This window comes from Malurus melanocephalus, unplaced genomic scaffold (assembly GCF_030028575.1).
Source record: "Malurus melanocephalus ecotype Western Australia unplaced genomic scaffold, MMel_1.1 scaffold_1, whole genome shotgun sequence".
NCBI lineage: Eukaryota > Metazoa > Chordata > Aves > Passeriformes > Maluridae > Malurus > Malurus melanocephalus.
Genome location: NW_026623233.1, coordinates 6,068,383 through 6,086,328, shown reverse-complemented (window position 1 = coordinate 6,086,328; position 17,946 = coordinate 6,068,383). Strand labels below are relative to the sequence as shown.

The 17,946-nt window shown below is 35.9% G+C and overlaps 1 protein-coding gene across 1 annotated transcript in view; it reads right to left on the bottom strand.

The window, feature by feature from the left end:
* Positions 1 to 17,946, bottom strand: part of MYO16 (myosin XVI) — a 252,767-nt gene that overhangs the window by 202,745 nt on the left and 32,076 nt on the right. The gene's annotated exons all lie outside the window — the stretch shown is intronic.

The following is a 17,946-nucleotide window of genomic DNA, read 5'->3' as shown; positions in this document are numbered from 1 at the left end:
AACTTGTAGTTCCTATATTAAATATTATTAATGTAAGAATTTGCACTATGAAGGGAAATCTTAGTCTTTKTTTAATAAGAAGGCTTTCATCCTTGAAAATACCATAAATGTCATAGAAACTTACAGTACTAGTTTTACATTACAAATATTACATCAGTAGAAGTAACATTGCTAGTGAATTGTCATGTATCTTCTTTAAGAGGTCRTAACATTAATTAATTTCAAATGTTCTCTCTATGGCTTTTAACTGCAGAGAATTATGAAATRAGAGTGACCTCAGGTAAATTTAATTACTTTTCTTAACAGTGTGTATGATAAAGAGTTTAGCTAATAAAAATGAGAAGTACCAAGGACTGCTTTTCTTAAAACCACAGCAGCAGAGGTCAAATGTAATATGAAATTATTAATAGAAGGCATGACTSCTTCTTTCAGGAGCTTTCTCTGTAAGTATTGTATCAAAGAAAACCTTCCAATGGGCTCAGCTGCTGTCTTAGAGCAAAATATGTCATGAAAAACTGTTAGTCTGAGGTGATCTCCTGAGCTTCCATCAYGGTGACCAGGGGACAGACATCAACAATTACTCACCTCAGCTGTCTCAAACATCTCAGATTAGACCACATCCTATGCAGCAAAATAATCTGCTATGAAACACGCTACTTAGTCTTACCTTGTTGCACTGACCATAAGGGGAGCCCAGAAAGCAAATTTAGCTTAGATTTGTATCTTCTGAATTGTAAAATGAGATTAGATGAGAGGAGTTGACTCTCATGCTTAGTGAAAAGGAATGGAAGGAGACTTACAAGTGTAAAATCTTACATTCATTGTAGTGCTACAAAAATAGATTTCTACTCCCTGCTCTGACAGTTAAAATCAAAAAGACAATAAGAAATCACATAAAGGGTGGATTTGAAGATCATAGTATCTTTGGGGGATGGTTTAACAACTATTTATTGCACTTTTTCCACTACTAGAGTGTATGATTTTTTTTTCTGCTTTCTACTCACTAACCCATGAGAATTYGCGGGTGAAGGTAGAATTACAGAAGCAAAACAATTTCATATCTCGTTACTTTGTGTACAATAAAAACCCACAAAGTCTTGCAGCTTTCTGTTTTTCCTTACACATAGATAATCTCCAGGCAATTCCAGAACATTTTCTTCCTTGTTGAGCTAAGAAACTGAAAGACCTTTGACATAACAAGTACAGGGAAAGTAGGATAATTACTCTGGTCAGCAGGACACTTTTAATTAATTTCTAAGATGTATTATCACTGAAGGAAGGACAAAATATGGAATTACTCAGCTCCAAATAGTTTTTATTGGGTAGTTCCATATTAATTGAGAAAAGTTTGCAATGCTTCCAAACAGTTTGGTCAAGTTTGRTGATAGTTATGGCAGCAGATGTAGGAGATGCACTCAGAATTTAAGTAAAGAATCAATTCTGGACAATGGTGCACATCTAAAAGTAGGATCTTGTTTCAAAAGTAAGTATTTTATGGGTTTTAATAATAGGCATTTTTAATACTGTGTATCATCCCTACCTCCCAGCCCTGCACCATCTGTGAGTCACTGAGGGTGAGCTCTGTCTCACTGCCCACACCAGCAACAAAGACTTTGAACAGGGCTGGACCCACCATTCACCCTGGATACACCACCAGTGTGGAACGTGCTGCAGGCAGCAAATATCACAGATATTGGACCTGTAGTTTGGACTCAGACTATCCCAGAACTGTGCTAATGAACTCGAGTGCAATTGTTACATACATGAGCTTGTAGGCCAGACAATAAGAAACGCAGACATGACTAGAAATGGAATTCAGATTATCTGATTATAGTCCTACTTTTTCTTAGGTTTCTATTCACAGCTCTTGAAGAAAACATCAGGAAAACTATCCCCATGCTGCTGATAYTAGTTTCCAAATTTATATGCATACCTTGTTTATATTCTAAATGTTATTCTATATTTATTCCATTTCAATACAACTCACTTGAATTCTGCATGCAGTGATCAATGTATGTGAAAAGTTACTGGCTTACTTATTCTCAACACATCCTCATTCTCAATTAATTTCTCAATAAAAATGATAAATGCATTGCAACATTTTATGCAAWATATCCCACAAATACCAAAAATATTTTTGAGAAAACTATTTGTCTGCAATGATAAATGGCTTCTATTTTAGGAAAGCTGCAGAAGGAACATCTTTAAATAGATTATTTTCAATTGTTCCTAAAGACACCTAGTTAAATACACCAAATGCAAAATGCARCTGAAGTGCATCTGTGCTACACAGAACAACATCCACAGGCAGATACAGCAAAAGAGATTGAACTCAGGTGATCAGCAATAACTGATTAAAAAGAACCAGATTTGCATACCATCCCCATATGATCAGAAATTTGAACCTGCTGCCAAAGAGAAAATACCTTTGGCTAGTGAAGGGACAAAATATTTCCTTTCTAGCTCCAGCAATGATGGTTCAAAATACTTCAATTTTTATTAAGATCACTCTACTTCGCATTTTTTAATTCTGTTTTAATTTCTGTCTATTTACTTATCTGTAGAATCTGTGATGTTTTCCATGTTTTCATTTCAGAAAACCAGAGTAGAATAGCTAAATTCCACCTAACAGCAAAAGTGGTGACCCTAAAGATTAGGTAAAGATTACAGCCTGAGATAGGTTAGTTGTGCACAGTTTCACAGTACCAATCCATGGGCACACCCACATTTTTCTGCCAACATGAGATGACTTCCCACTCAGTGGAAGAGAGATGAGCATCTTCAGATTCAGTGTAGAGTACATGCTGCAATGCATACAATGCCCCATTACAACTCAGCTCATGATCACATCTTTGTATAGCTAAACTTGGAGCTAATTTAGGATAATACAGAGAACAATGTTGCTTTTGCATCACAGGATGCCACTGGAGCTAAGCTCTTCCTCCCCAAATAATGTTTCAGAAGATGGGGAAAGAACCAAATAGCTTCTGAAGTCTGAGCACTGCTGTAAATTTTGATTTGCAAGAATTTACAAGAACTAGTAACTTCATAGAATATCACGTGTGGGCAGTCCTCTACAGGGCTCTGTCCCTATAAAAGCTCCCCCCTGCCCGCTGGCACAGGCACCAAAGTATAAATGYAGTCACAAACTCTTAAAACTATGTTGCTGTAGCTGTATCCAGTGGTTCAATTTTCAAATTCCCACTGGTAAGCTAAAAGTTGAGTTTAGTCCATATTCTACATTTAGGAAGCTTAATTAGCAATACTATTAAGTCAGAAGCCAACAACCAATCTATCAATCCCTTTTTTTTTTTAATGAATTAACTGAATTCTACAAATCAATTTAACATGCACAGGGACAAATCTTTCATTAAGTATATCTACCTACCATTACCCAAAAAAAGAACAAGGACCCAGGAGTCCCAATTCTGAGGAATGRGTCCTTATTTACAGATTTAAAATTATTTATTTCCTTCTGTCTCTCTGAAATCCACAATATTTTGTGTCAGCAGTCTAACTTTATCAGGATAGGTGAAGACCATATGAGAAGCTGTGGGTTAAGAATCATCTCCAGTATTCAGGGACAGAGTTCTAACCACTAGGTTCCAAGAATAGAAACATAATGCCATCAAAACCATACAGACTGTAGTGCAATCTGAGTTAGGCATTGTTTGAGGACTCCTAACTTACCGGGTAAGTTCCTTCTAACTTATCCCAAAGACTTGAGAGAGATTTGGGCATTTCTGTGCCTTGGTACTACCTCTTGCTTGGCTCCCCAGCTAGGATCCTACAGGTTTTGTACTCAGAGACCACTGTGCTCTGAARGGTTTCCTGGTGGAACTGCTCTCTGAACCAGAGTCAGCATCAATGCACTGCAGGTGAAAGAAACAGATTCCTGATAGTCTGACCATGATTCACTGAAATTCTTAAAATCCTGTCTTCTGTTGCATACCTTATATTACTCTCTCAAACCCGTGGACTGTGCAGGTTGCTTAAATATTTGAAATAACCAAGTAATCCAGCTTTATTCATATAGTAGAAAGTCAYAGGTGCATTATAATTTTTTTTTTTCAATACAGAAATGATGGCCAGCAACTGCCTCTGTCACCTAGGATTACTGCCACTGGCTTCCTGAGGCTTTATGAAGACAATCAGAAATAAAATAGACCCTGAGGAATATGCTAATATGTGTGGATATTAAAAGAAAAGGAAAGGAAAAAAAAAGCCAGGCAGAAAAAATATTACTATACCTCTTGCTATGGAAAAAAAAACCAAAACCAAAATTTTCTCCTAACAGCAGACTTTTGCACAGTTCTTACTATGGTACAATTGTTCTACAATATGCTAGCTGTGTGCAAATTGTGCAGTCACCTGTCAACTCCACCACAAAAACTGASTTTTTAATATCTATTTATACTCTCATAGTAGTAATCTATTTTTATTCAATTCCATATACTCCATGTGTATATAACAGTATACACTTACATACATGCAAATGTAGAAACATTTACATCGTATTCTCTCACCTATGTTTATCATTTTCCTTCAGGGAGAGGGTAGCTTTTTTTTCATTAACAGTCTGAACAATTCACCTTTTTTCATTTTTTTAAAAATATAACCACATGATTAACAAACTGTTCTTTTTATAAAATATCATTAACCATGGACTTAGACCAAGACTAAATGTAGTTCTTCAGAAAACATTTGCAGCCTTTTACTTTCTGCGACATGAGCAGTTCGGTTTTTCCCTCTTTATTGATCTACTTCTTCACATTAATTCCATTAAAAAGTTTTGCTCGTTGAAGGATATCCCAAATTTACTCATACACATTTATTTGCATGTTCTCATGTACACCACAGTTCCCAAAATCCTTACTACACCACCAGTTATAAAGAAAGCAACAGTAATGARGATATAATGTTCTATTTGTTTGAGAACAAGGAAACATATAGRAAGTCYCACACACTTATGGGCTCCATGCTGSTATCCAATCTTGCTYCCTAACCTCAATGGCTTGCATAAATTTTCATTCAAGATACCAAATCCCATAAATCTAGCTGGCTCCTCTTTGTGTGGCTCCTGTTAATCTTGTTTGAATCTCATTCATTAACAAAGCAAAAGGATAAAGTTGCTCTCACAGTGTTGTGGTTTAGGTCATTAGCACTGGATACCACTTTTCACAAATTCACAATGCTAAACAGATGAGGAACAGCTCTCAAAGCAASGCTCAAAAAACCCCCAAAAAAGTAAAAGACTTCTCCACATTAGCAAACTACAGACAACGAAATAGAAGATTAAGTGAGATTGAGCAGCTGCTCTCAGTTCAAAAGCATGTTTTCCTTCCAACTCATTTCAACAACAGATTTTCTGTAGGCAGAAAACTATTTCACAGAAATAATAATACACCTACTAGAAGAGCTGAGGGGAAAAAAAGTTTTTAGTGATTACAATTATAGATCCTCCACTGACAGTTCCCGTACCTGCTGCCATCATAATTGAGTTTTGCCTCCTTAGTAAGAAGACTGACAGACACAAGCTGAGTGCTTTTCGTGTGTTCTCTTTATGAACATAGAACAACCGAGAAACTACTTTACTAAATCTAAGTATTGTCTYTCAGAACACTGATCGTAGTCTTAATACTTTCATTTTAACTTTTTTCCACRTAAACCTTTAAGGAAGACCCCTTCTCCATGACACCACAGATTCTTAAGATACTTGGGAGATAGACAACCAATCTCTGTACACTCCAGAGAAAATAAAAGATTCGTGTTCCAGATCAAAAGTCAAAAGGAAGCCATGAAAAAGGCTGATTCAGGACTCGAAGTCTACTATGCAGAATACCTATTTCTAAATAATTACTTTTACTYCTCCTCCCGGGTTTGACAGAGAAAGAAGGAATCACAAATGTTTAGAATCTATCTGCAGATATCTAAGCTCAGTACAGTTCATGGCAAACAATACAGTCACCTCAAAGCTGTTCCGGCTTCAGTTTTGGTTTTAATGACTCTTAATGTAGCTTGCCAAAAGAAAAGAAAAAGAAAGACAACTCCCTTTGTGAGGGACAAGAGTGGGTCTGATAGAAAATTGTTCTCCAAACAGGGATGTCTGCTACACAGCTAACCCCAGCAGCCTCCTTCCTTTCATACATCTTGAAGAAAAGCAAGTGAAAATTTCATCTGTACAAAATCAYTCCTTTAAAATCCCATTCTTCATCCTTTACAGGGCAATTTCCACCACTGTGTTGAGGGGGACACACCCGATRTTTTATTAAATGGGAATTTCAGTAACTCCAGACTGATGACTGAGCTTCAAAATACTATGTTTTGCAAATGATAAACCACGGTTTCTCTCAGGTGGTTAAGTTACTTGTAGTTATTTAAGTTCCACTTCATTACACCACCATCCCTCAAYCATAATGGATACTAGACCAAGGCATAATTATTCCAAAATAAAAGGTTTTCATTAGTAACTTCTTATTTATTGAAATCTGAATTATTAAAAATATTGAAGAAATGCAAACAGGGTTCTCATTAAATATTTTTTTTTTTTCTTTCCAGAGTTGTCTCTTAGCAAAATAACCTGAACAAGGACACAAACTCCATACATAAAAACGCAAATTTAGAACTAAAATCTGTGGATCACAAATCAAAGTAAGAATTGAAAAAGTCTAACTGCATCTATCACACTTGTGATTTGGTGCACTAAAAGTGTTTCATGCATGCCTTACAGAGGCTTTTGTAGATATAGAGAAAATGCAGGGAACAAATCCTCATGCTCAGCTGCTTTCCTTCATAGTAAGGCATCACATTAAGGCATATTCATGAAAACAAATCTCCCTTAATAGAAATAGAAAAACCTCTCATTTCCTTTTAGATGGACATGCAGAGAGCAAAGCTCTGCAAACTGGACTGGTCCAGTGCACCATTTACAGGATTCCTTCCATAACCCCAAATCAATGGTTACCTGCAGCTGGAGTTTTTACCTTTTACTGAGGTGAAAGATACTGATGATCATCTGTCTACAATATTTGTTCTATTTCAGGACTTTCAACCCTGTAAGAGTTGCTACTGACTATAAACCCATTACCAAAACTGTTCTTTCACACGAGTAGGAACTGTCTGCCATCTGGATGAGCTTAACTTGTGATATAATAAAGGTCTGAATTCATTTTCAGCATGCCTGATCCCACCCACATCATAAAAACACAAACACAAATCTCAATCCCTTGTGTCTGTGACAACACGGAACACAGACTCAAATCTGAATKCAGAGCCTCATAAGTGCCCTCCAGGCACATAAAATAAAGTGAAGCGGATAAAACACATATCTCAAAAAAAAAGCAGTTTAAAGAAAACAGGAGATAATTCAGTGCAGAAAAAWTTATGCCAATGCCCCTACATAATTGCTAAAATATTATGTAATTACTAAAATAAATGCATTTGTATTAATAGGAATTTATGTTACRCCATTACTACTTACTTATTTCCATCATAGGTACATGCTAAACYAGTCAAGGAATGATCAAACAAATGCAGTTTGAAATTCACTCATCCTTGTGTAAATAAARTATTTCAGCTGCTCTGTGGATGCAAGTTGTTCAATTCATGGTACTTCTGGGCTTCAGGTTGCAAAAATGGGCACCAAAATCTGAACATGCAATTTAACTACGCATCAAAACAGACTTACTTTCTTGTTATAGTCTAGAAATAAGGATTTATGGGTGCAAAAAGAACACCAAAATGTTCCAAAAATCCCAGGCATGTATGTCTGTGACATGCTGGGTAAGAAAGGATAAAAGAACCTGCCAATATAGTGTCATTTATAAAAAACATCACATAGTTGCACATATAAAAGATCACCAATGCCTACAAAAAAACCCTAGTTGTATCTGAAAAAATACTTCTTGGTTGTTGAATTRCTTCACACAAATAATAAAAATAGTACTTTAAAATCATCAAAGTTCCACAACCATTTTGGCAACCACTTAGTTCATGAATAMAGCATTTTCTTCCATAAACTAATAGAATGTAGGCAATGTCAGTTCACAGAAAAGATTTTCAGTAAGTTCACAGAAAAGATTTTCAGTANAAAAAAAAAAAAAAAAAAAAAAAAAAAAAAAAAAAAAAAAAAAAAAAAACACCAGGCTGTCATGGCACATATTACAGATTGCTTGACAGGCATAGTCTGTTTGACTAATGCATTCAGAAGATAAAAGAATTAGCACTGATGACTGAAAACTAAAGACCAACATTTTCCCATCTGTTTGTGCACCATGGGGACTTAAATTCTGCCCATCAGCTGGAAGGCGTGGAAAAGGCAAAGAAAATCCCACTCAGTTCCAGTACTGAACACTTGTGATAACACTGCAGAAGTGCAAGTGCATCTTTCACAGTAAAAGATGCAAGAGCATCTTTCACAGTAAAATACAACTAAGCATGCAGTTAGGAAATAAAAAGGTAAAATCTAATCCAGAAGCAATCAGATAAAAATAATGCACAGTTCTCAAGTTACCTTTATTTCCATGCCCTAAAAGTAGGACACAACATTCATAAGGATGGGGGAATATTCTACTAATTCTGTATGCATTCAGGCATACAGATTTGCACTTGGACCTTAATCAGACAGCAAGTTGTCTTTCATGGTGGCTCTTCATATTCTGAATCCTAGAACAARCTACCAAGGTTTCTTGGAATCCAGGGTCTTAATTTCTAAGCTAAATATAGTCTGTTTGACTTAGCTTTGCCTCAAGGAATTATTTTTATTTTCTCTCTTCTCCCACASAAATATCTGAAAACGCTGAGAACCATCCAGCTAGTTTGACTAGAAATCGAAAGAACGGAATTATTTTTGTTATATCCATTTCTGCTTCTTAMATTCCAAACTTCACTCTGAAGTTTTTCAACAACTTCAACTGATCATCCTTAACATAAGGAAAATCTCTACCTCGAATGCATAACCAAATTTTGCCGTACAATTTCAAGAYTAATTGCTTCAGCCTCAGTGTGTCTTTATATGTAATCACTGCTGGTTTTATATTTCTGAGGCAACAGGACTTGACAATATTTTTTTTCTTGCTTTTATTGGCTAGATGTTCATTCAGTCATGAGACATTTTAGCTTAGCCCCAGTCTAGGGCAAATGAATCTATAGTTTCTGGTGGGGCAGAACATGATCAAGTTCAATTCTAGGGCTCCCACACAGCTATGAGTTTAAATATCCAATTCTCCAGTCTCTGCATATAAGCTTTATTCAAACAGAAATTACATGAGCCAGTCTTACTCTCAACATATGCACTTGTCTTAATATAATATCAATATTTCAATATTCTACCTGAAAAAAAATTTCCTTATATTATAAAAAAGGTATTGCATTAAGGGGCAGCTAATGAAAAATTATTTATTTATGATTTTCATCTCCAAAGCCACGCATGACAAAAAAGAAAACAATAACTGTGTTTCTTTCTTACTTTCCTACTTTTTGGAGGCATCTCTTGGTACCTGTTGCACAGTTTAAATGAGGGCTTCTCAGAAAACAGACAAAAAGTTGAGGGATTAGGGTATCAGAAGGGCTCTAAGAGCATGAAGACACTACTTTTAGCTTAGTATTAAAAAAAAATAAATATTTGGAATAAATACGTGAATTGATTGTACCTGTTTGAATGTCACAAAAATAAGCTGAGATACTTTTAACTCTTTTAACCAAACCACTTTATCTAAAAGCATGGGGGAAAAAAATTCAGAATACATTTTCTGACTGAAATTTCATATTTCTATTGAAAGTGGAGGTAGACCACAGAGTTGCCTATGAAGAAATTACAGAAAAATGGACTTGCATGTTATATATCACAAAGAAAAGTTCACTTTCCCTGGAATAGCRTTCTGTTCTATTGAGACACTGCAGCAAAAATCCAAAAGATCAGAATGAGGTCAACAAAAAGGGTAGCTGAAGTACAGAGGGAAGGGTATTTGACTTAATATTGCCAGCTCTCAAATTATTTGGCAAGAAAAGGGAATTAGAAAGGAAACTTCAAAGAGCATTGATGACTAAAGACTAAAATTTCCCCATCTGTTTCTGCACATGGGACTTGCAAACTTCCCATCAATAGCAGAGCTTATGGAAAAAAAATGAAATTATTCGAGCACTGAATGCCTCTGATAACAGTATAGAAACACACTTCCTTTTAATTTTAATTGTAATCACTAAAAATTATGACAGGCATACAGAAAAATGATCCGGCCCTGTCTTATAATACTGCAAGAAAAGGTCACTTTTTAAAATTATTGCCTTTTACTTTTAGAACAAATAGAAAGAAATTCTCCTTCACACAGCAGAGACTGACCCTTTGGAACTGTCTGTCCAACAGCATTTTAATCTGACACCACAGAGTGACCAGTTACTTTATAACCATTAAGCAAGCTTTTAATTACAAAAGGTCTAATAGATATCACGTATTTTAGGAATTAAGATCATTCCCTGGGGTTAGCAAGAATTGTCACTTGTGTACACAACTAGTTAGCTTTATTGTAGGCAAAATGGAGATAGCAAGCATCCTCTGAATATCCACTGTAATGCTGGTAAGTACAAATAAAATGTAAGACATGGAGGGTAAAGTTTTACCAATATGTTTCCTAGTAAGTTCTATGTGTTTGTGTGTATGTACATATATGTACATACAAATATATGTGGGAAAGTAGTCATAATACACAGATTAGATATAGATAGGTATATATCTATAGATATAGCTATAGATGTAGATATAGATAGATACATACACACACACACACACACATAGATATATATATACACACACTCCAAACAAAACTGCTGGAGAAAGTTCTGCCTRGTAGCTTCACATAAAAGGGTTTCCACCCAACCCACCACAGAGGAGGGCAGACCAAACAAAACAACCACATGGCTCCAAAGAAAGGAAGTTGTTTTTGATGGTTCAGTACAGACTGGAAGTCGTTTTTTGAAGAGCTTCTTGTTTACAGTTTCAGTGTAAATAACATAAATGGTGGAAAGTCTAATTAGAGGCAAAACTCAAGGCTCTGTTCAACATGGTGTTCTTCCCCTAAACCCCCACGGTTTGGGAAGTGATCTTCTCCTGTCTATGCACACTGTCATATCCACATCTCTGCTTGTGTAACTAGGGATATAAAGATGCTCAGTGCTTTGATTTTCATTTTTCCGTCCATTTTGAAATGGCATACACACACACAAATATGTGTGTGCRTRYGTGTGTGCGAGTGTGTGYAAATTAAATATGCTTCAAATGGCTCACATAAATAAATAGAACTGCTTCAGGCATGACATCAGATCTTGCCATTTAATTAATGCAGAGRAAACAAGTCAGAGCCTATGTATGTACACATACAGTAAAATAWAGAAAAGTCTGTACTGCATGTCTCTGGTAAAGCAAGCAAGAGATTACACAGTGTGTAATAAATGGTAATTGTGTACAGTGTATCATTTCTGCAAAGATAAATGTATAATACAAGGGACTAAGAGTATAAAAATGGGTGTTTTAACTCCGTTAATTTGCATTTTTTGTTATGAGAAAGATTCATTGTGTTGATTGATAACATCAACATGTTCCCAAGTGCACAGGCAAGGGACTGTACAGTGGCTTAATCTGCATGCAGGGTGATGCTCTCTTGCTGGTTAGTAATTAAATCTAGATCCTCTAGAAACAAATCATTAYGTGAAATACCAAATTTGTTTAGGAAGTTTAGTATGCCAGTCACCTTAAAACAAAACTGGCTTTCAGAACATCAGTGTATAATTGGAGAACGCACTAGAGAAGCAGATAACTCTATTATTTTTCCTGYACTTGGGTAATGAACAAAGTGCAGTAGACATGAAAATCTTCCAGTCATASAARRTAGTAACTTGCTGTGTGGGACTGTAGCAAATCAGTCCCTCATACAACTAATGAGGGAAATACACACTCCATACCAAATTTTGGCATTGATTATTTTAAAAGAAAAAAAATGCTCATAAATCCTAGCAATGTAAGTATAACCACAGCTGACATTTATGTATTAATCAAACATAAGACTCCAGGTTTATTTGCAGTAATTGGTCTCTGTGGATTAATGCATATATTGGAAAAGTGACAAAATTTTACACAAAATTGAAATAAATACTTCAAAGAAAYAAGGCTATGCCATCCATCAAGGATTTATCTATGTGTTTTTCAAATTGTTTTCCTCATGTTCATAGAGTGTTATCTTAGCAGTCAATGATGAAGTAAAAAGCATTAGTCTACCAAGCTCCTATCACCTTTCCAAGAAACAATCRTGCATAATCATCCCCCCACCATTCTTCCAGTAGTGTCAGAATTTTAAGGAACATTCTTTTTCCAAAAAAATGCAAGTCGGTAACCTTGTGGTATTTACTTTAATTCAACAAATATCTTCCATTTTTTTCAATATTTGGGAAAAATATTATTTACTGTGTTTTAAAAATTCACAATATAATGGGATTCATTTGAAATTAATACCAGTCTGATTTGATAAACTTTGATTTCAAATAGCTGAAGATGCACCTGTTACTCAGAAATAWTATAAAGGCTAGTTTTCTCCTGTGCTTTCCAAGACAGCTTTTACACATTCTCCAACATCTTTTTAGCTTTTCATCCTTACAGATAGCAACCACATCTTGCTCAAACTCGCTATCAAAACAAAAAAAAAGAAAGGACATCCAACTTTCCATTATTTTTCTTTTCATGGYTTTAACTCCTGCACTTCACTTTCCAACCCAATCTCGTTATTTTTATATTGTTCTACACTGAACTGAATTACCTACTTTTTCCACACATAGTCCACACCAATTACTTTAGATTTGGAAAGACAATGTTTTTTTTCTCTGCCTTTCCTATTTTCACTGAAAAGTCTTCAAACACACGTGTAAACCTTGAGTCTTTTAATGACCTTCATGTCACCTCATTTATTACCTCCACTAACCCTGCACTGTTATAATTTACCTAAACCATCTGTTTKCAATATGTAAGCCAGTTTTTCCTGCAGCAGTTTTCTTTTCAATGACTTCACACATCYATCTTTATGGTGGCACATCAAGGTAAGTTGTCCTTTAACTTTTGATAAATTGTATCAGTGTTGCATTTTCCCCAACTAGCTCACTCAGAAATTCAAGAATTCATGGAGATTCATTTGATGGTTCTTTTTTCACAGATTCATGCTCCCAAACCATTCTAAATTATGCATTACAAACATTATGTCATAGTGATATTTCATTCCAGTATTTCTGAAATGAAAACTCTAAAAAAGCCATATAAGACTGAGAGGGGAGGCTGATGGTTTGAGTGGTTAGGGGCTTTTTTTTTTTAGCATTGGGGGTCAGATCTTATAAAAATTAATAATAGAATAAATAATAATAATATATTTTTAAATTTTATTCATTAATGGTACAAAATACCTTACTCTATATTATTATTACTAGTAATATTTTTAATGAGAAAAATTGGGTTGAATACTTCATTTTTTTAAATTTGGCTAACATCTTAATGATACTGTGATTCAAGTTGATTCAATTCAACCAATGAACTGTGGTTCTAAGTTCAGTTTACTTCAATACTTGATGTTAAAATCTATCACAGCTGGAAAAGGCGGCTCACAAAGATATAGAGACCCAAATGGAACAAGTGCATTGCTGGTCATGATTACTAAATTATACTGACTTTCCARTTCAATATACGAATTAAACACAGGTTTTTATTGAAATTTGGCTGGGAAATTTCGATCTTCCCTGATGTCAGCCACTTGGTCTTGCCAACTAATGAGAGTAACATTATTATGTTTAATATTACAGGGTTCAGAACCCACAGAAACTTCAGAATTTTTTTTTATATATATTTTAGGAAATTCTGTTTCCAAGGGTTTGGTTTTTTTTTGTTTTTTTTTTTTTTAAATCTACAAATACAAGAGTTTTTATAGATGACATGCATTATTTTCAGCAGCAAAATCATACAACAGTGGAGAAATTTCAGGACATCTGTTTTCAAAATGCTGTACCCATACCATGTTTCTTTTAAAAAGCTGTTACTTTCCTACTCACTGTTAAACCATCACCTTTGCTTTGAAAGGACGGATTAAGCACGCTTATTTTTTAAAAATATCTGCCAGGTAGCACTACTGTCCACAACTTTTCATCACAGAAAAGGTCAGCAAATTAGGCACCTTTTTTTTTTTTTTTTTGTAAAAGAAAAATGTGGAGGGAATCTTTTAAGCCACTTGTCCAGTTAGTGAGGGTTAGTTCAGCTAAAACTAAATAATAAAATCCATAAATCCATGCAACCAGGCATTCACAAGCTGCAACTCATCGCCATGCACTGCAAGAGGATGAATGAGTGAGAGCACCACTGCCAACACCTCTGCAGTGTGGAGTATCCCTCCTTCCCTCTGGACACCATCCCTTCTGCTCACAACACACAACACTCTGACCTATGGGTGGAGTCAGGGTGCCAGCATCCATAAATACATTGAATAGTAGTAAAGATCTACTCTTCTAAAAAATAGAAGGAAGAAGTTGACATTGGAATCATACAAATGAATCATCCTGTGCACCTCTTGGGGTATGTATTCACTCGGAAGAGCACAGCGCTAGACTTCACAAATTCAAATATTCCCATTTCCAAATATTTCCTAGATTTGTACAGCTCCTGGCAAAACCTTGACGCCTGTAAGTATGTAGAACTCAACAGGAACTATTAAATAATTTCAAGCAAATTTCACCAAAAGATTGTCTTATATCACTTCAATTTTCATTCCATAATTATTTCACTGATTAATCAAGCTCCTTCCCTGGCATCTTTCTCATATGTTGGTCTTCTCATACCCTCTACTGAGGTAATTAAGTTTTATAATAAATTAAGCTTTACGAACCAGTCTGCAGTTTGTCTTACAAATACTTTTGAGGCACACAATTACAGATCTAAACGCCATTCTCAACTTACTTCCAGAGACTAAACACCTAGCTTTTTTGGTCCTGGGGCTCCTTTTCCAGAGAAAAAAAAGCCTTTTTTTTTCCTCCATTGATTTCTCCGTACTAGTTGGCCACTGTGTATTTTGCTTTCAAATACCAGGAAATAGCATTAAAAACAAACAGAAATATTTCAAATGCTTGAAAAACAGCATGATTGCCTGGTAGTTAACTTCTCTTTTGAACTGTCTTCTTCCATGAACTTTTCTCCCGTCTGGTTTTAGGCTACAGAAATTTAGCATAATCTGACAGGCATCAAATATCTAACACATAACTTTACTTGCCRCTGTTCACAACATTGTGTTTTTAATATCCTCCATATGTTACTTTATTGTCATACGAACACAATCAGAATAATCATATCCACAGAGCCCTCTGAACAGCTGTCATGTGGAAATACAATACTAGAATGGATCTCCTGAAGCATCACTTTGGCAATGCAGGTAACACATAATGCATAATGTCATTCACAACTTTAAGATCAATTTTAAATCCAATTACGGTTTGGGTTTGTTCCGTTTTTATTTCCCATTACTCCAGCATGGAATGTTGTTTTCCAACATATGTCTCCTAACGTTAAGAAAGGTTACTTTAATTTCTGTCTTAAGTTTATTGCTGGACACTTTTGCAATCATTTGCTTTCATGCTAGCAGTAACTTCAGGCTTTTAAAGCTTTTTCTAGCTCTTCCTCTATCCTGATATATTTACAGAAATTTTTACAACCTCCCTGTTTTTATTTTTTTAAGTTAWACATATTATTTTTACTCCCTTCTCTTCAGATAAGCTTTTTACTCCCATGCCTATCCTTGCAGGTTTCCTTGGTACAATTTACCATTCTTGACCATGGCTCTAATAGCTCACTGCAGACAATCATTCCTTGTGCAGGGGCAACAACACTCTTCCCTTTCCCTCAGAAACATCTTCCTTCCAAMAAATCCAAGCGTCTGGTTTTTCCCTCATCTGTTGTTTTAAACTTGCAATTACTTATTTGCAGCATACAATTGTCTTCAAATTTACTAAAGTTCTGAGGTCTTTTCCCGTCTTGCCAACTGATGGTTCCCAAGCATATCACAAAAATGTCTGTTGCTCAGAGCATRACCTTGTACTTTGTACACTTAAATTTCAAGTAATTTTCATTACTCAAGCCTTCAAAGATAGCCTATTATTTCAGCATGACATTACAGTCCTCACCTCAATAGATAAGACATGGCAGAGTCGTCTTCAACGTATTCATTATCACACCCGTATTTTTCCTCTCAAGGTTATCAGTGAAAACTCAAAAATAACATCATTGGACCAATTCTAATGAACCTCAGCAGGTCTCAGGCCCATTTCTCTCTTAACAGCTAGGCTGTTTTCTTGTTATCAAGTTCCTCACTAGCAAGCAGCTTTTCACTTCTGCAATTTAACTAACAGTTTTCCTTATATTCCCTAGCTACTCCATGAGCAACTCACAGAATAATTATGTCAGTGATTCCAGCAGAGGCCACTTGGCATAAAGAATGAATTTCACCTTCTACAAATATCCCCCAGTGTAGGAACGTCCCCAGACCATCTTCTTCATAGCACAAAACTATGCTTACTGAAGATCAAAGCCAGATGTTGATTTTCATTATTTTGTCATTATTTCATCTCCTTTTTTTTTCTGGGAAACAAGAGAACTAGAGCAAAGCTGATCCAGAATTCCCCATTTTTGTGCATGCTGTCCATCTCTCAGCATACTTGGAGACCTGCTTTTTCCAAAACTGGAGGATGCTACTTTTTCCAAGGTGTAACCCTTTTACCTCCATCAATTTTTATTTTCTGAAAATGCTCTGATGCTAAGAACTCCAAAGTACACAGGTCTGCTGTTTAATAGCCATGGCCTATGTCCTGAGTCTCATCCCCAACCTCAAACATTTTCCACCTGTACAGAGAGAGGGAAGAAAGGGGGGAAGGGACAAAGGCAGGCAGAGAAGGAAAATGTGGGGGGAGGGGGCGTGATTTCTAGACATCAAATAAGTTCTTACAGACTCTTCAGTCTTACTTTCTGTGGCTACTTCCCATGTAAAAAGGTTTTGATTTAACCCATGATTTAGCTTTCTTTGTACTGTCAAGTGGTTCCATTTCACTGGTTATTTCTCCTGTCAATTGAAGTTCCAATGCTATTTATTTTCTCTTTATGTTATCCTCATTTCTCTTCTAGGCTATTTCATTATTTTCATGACAGTGCTCAAAGTCCAGTGCTTTGACCATTTTGCTGTATCCGTAAGTTCCCGTTCTTATCTCTCCTTGGACACCTTTAGTGCTGCATCAGTAGCTAGCTTCAYCCCTTTTCCCCACTCTTTATGGAGAAAGACTAATATTTCTACAGTTTCCCTCGAGTGTTGCCATCTGGTGCTCAACATCTCATTAAAAGGCATCACCTAGATTAGTTAATTAGTAGACTTCATCTAGGTTAGTTCTGTGTTAGCCCAGCCAGCAATGATGCAGGGCTGKAAGCCAGTAGTACGCACTCCCTGGAAGTTCCCTCCTACACTTCTCACACATCCACCAGCCTCTGCAAACTGTGACTGATTCAAACAGATACCCACAGCTTTCACAGAAAAAAAAAGCTGCTATTTAAAGTTGCTTACTACAAATACTGATAACTGCCTCTAGAAAGACAGAAGGATCATTTTTCTTTTAGGCCACATGATCATTTATACTATAAACTGATAGCCACKGTCTCCTCAGGACCTCTAACCTCTCTTCATTCTTTCCCCTTCCCTGCTTCCTCTCATATTGACTCAAAGGAGGAAGTCATACGGAGCAAGACTGAGTGGGAGGGCAGAATTGCTTCCTCTGAGGAAGTAATTGTTTCTGAAACTATAAAATAAAAAAAGACCTTTCTTTAAATTCTAAAGATAATGCCATTTTGATCATTCATCTCTGCTTGCTAACATAGTTTTGTTAACAAAGAACAAG